This window comes from Piliocolobus tephrosceles, chromosome 19 (genome assembly GCF_002776525.5).
Source record: "Piliocolobus tephrosceles isolate RC106 chromosome 19, ASM277652v3, whole genome shotgun sequence".
In the NCBI taxonomy this organism is placed as follows: Eukaryota; Metazoa; Chordata; class Mammalia; order Primates; family Cercopithecidae; genus Piliocolobus; species Piliocolobus tephrosceles.
In genome coordinates this window covers 35,975,911-35,978,463 of record NC_045452.1, presented here as the reverse complement: position 1 = coordinate 35,978,463, position 2,553 = coordinate 35,975,911, and positions in this window count along the sequence as shown.

Here is a 2,553-nt window from a genome sequence, read left to right as displayed (position 1 = left end):
CAGGGCAGGTGTCCTCACCTTGCTGCAGGTGGCCCCTCGGGTCAGGGTAGGTGTCCCTACCCTGCTGGAAGTGGCCTCTCACCAGCACATCCAGAGCCAGCTGCAGCTCTAACAGCTCAGCAGCGCAGGCTCCGTGGGCAAGAGCAGCTCCTGTCGCCGGGAGAATGCTCCTGCCCTGGCCTTCCCCAAGCCTGCTTCTCCCTTCTGCTCTCTGGCACCTCGGTAGCTAATTCCTGGTGTTAAAGCTCTTCTGTTGGAACATCTAGACCAGCTGGTTTTCCTCACAGGACCCTGACTGTCAGACCTACTGCCCTTTAGTGAAGTCAAGAATGAAAGAGCACCCCCAGGCCAGGTATAGGCCAGATTTCCTTCTATGACACGTCCCACGCAGACCCACCTGAGTGTGACCACCCCGTCCTACTGCAAATACAGGTGAAAGCCCCAATGCAAATACAAACACAAATACAAGCATAGATGCAAATGCAATTGCAAGTTCTGATGCAAATGCAATTTGCAGCTGCACCCCTGAGACCACCCCTCCCCATTGCAGACACACATGCACTCCTACTGGCATATTGCAGAACACTGTGTGGTAGCGTTGTTTTTAACTGCAAATGCCTGAACTCAATCTAGATTTCCATGCATAGTTATGAAACTTCCAATGGGCTGCTACTCAGTTGTGGGAAAGGTTGGGGCTGTGTGGCGGTGGAGAAGGAGCTGTGACGCACGGCATTTGCTGAAAAAAGCGGAAGTGCACAAGAGCACGAGCAGCGATCCCCACCTCTGCACGGAGGCGTAGACTGCTTGTGCCTATCCGCTCATTAACGCACAGAAGGATGCACACCACAGCTGGCCATGCTGCTTGTCTCGATGGGCGGGTGGGGACTGGGTAGAAGGAAGGCGTCACAGAATAGATACCCCGTGGGGCCTTTCGAACTTTGAAGCATATGCCCCTCTATAAAATACATGCAAAAATGTGCTATTTATTCAAGGACTGAACTTGAGTAACATGATTATTTCACAAAAGACCCTGGCACTCGAGGCAGGCCGCGGTGGGCAGGCAACCCCCTCAGGGGACACAGCTGGCCCAGGCAGCATGCAGCAGGAAGACTCCGTGCTCACTGCAGACCTGAGCTCGAGCCAGAGGAGCCAGGCTTCCGAGCACCGGGGGCCCTGAGGCCACTGGAGAGGGTGGCTGTCCCACCCCTGGAGGCCCCAAGAGACGTCGTCTGGGGCTGGCACCTATGCCTACTTATTTGGCCATAATGAATGGGCACTCCCGGGAGCGAATGTGCCTAATAACAGTCCAGCAAGACTGCCTGGAGAACCGCCTCTGGTACACACTTTAAAGCCACACTGGCCACGAGGGATGCTGGTGAGCCGGTGGTCTGCAGAGCTACCTGCTCGGTCTATTTATGTCACCTCACTCCCAGCCAGCCAGGGGAGGCCGGGTAGCCCCTCGATGCAACCACTGTCACAGCCCACAGCCCCCACCAGCTACAGGCCCTGCAGCAGCCTGGAGACTGATGTGTGCATACCATCAATGGTCGTCAGCAGGGGCTCTGTGGAAGGACAGAGCTGCTGGTGCCTTGGGGAGACGAGAGACCGGCTGCCGTCTGTAACTGCTGGCCCGGCTGTGGGCTCTCGGGTGAGGTCTGCAGCCATGCACTGGACCACCGTGTTGTACAGGAAGAGGACTTCTCACTGATTTCCACAATCTGTGCACCCTGACAGCAGGTTGTCTACTGGAACCTGGTTCAGTATCTCCTGGTTGAAACGTTGGTGGTGCCAGGGCTTGAAAGCCCCTACCTGGGAGGGCTCCCCTGCTGGTTCTGACTTGCTGTCCTCGGCAGGTGAGCCTTCCTGCCCATCCCGTCAGCTCGAGGCCCACAGCCCCTCTCCCCTCTTCCTAGGAGCACCCTGACGCAGTCACACAGAGACCCACACGACTGACTTATGGACAGAGAAACCCGCTTTGCTGACTCTGAACACAGGTGGCCTGGCTCCTGCACAGACCCCCGAGTCTCTGGGCACACACTTCAAAGAGCCTCCCAGGGTCAATGCCACTTCAAGAAACCGGTGGCCTGGGAGTCTAGAATCTTCTGGCTATCGGTCAGCAGTGCTTGCCTGTGGGAGCCTAGGCCCTTAGCAAACTCCTAGGCTCGGTGCTTTCCCACAGCAAATCTTCAGCACAAAGATTCAACTTCCAGGTTTCATCGGTTGTGTATGTCTTTCCTGGCCCAAATAACATCGTGGTGGGACACTAGATAGGAGCCTGTCCCCAGATAAATGAGTTACAACAGTAACTAGTCACTAGTAATTAAACACACAGAGACAGACTATTATTTTTATTATTTTGAGACGGAATCTCGCTCTGTCACCGAGGCTGGGGTGCAGTGGCGCAATCTCTGCTCACTGTAACCTCCGCCTCCCAGGTTCAAGCGATTCTCCTGCCTCAGACTCTGGAGCTCTGGAGTAGCTGGGACTACAGCTGTGCACCACCAGGCCCGGCTAATTTTTCTATTTTAATAGAGACAGGTTTCACTGGATGAT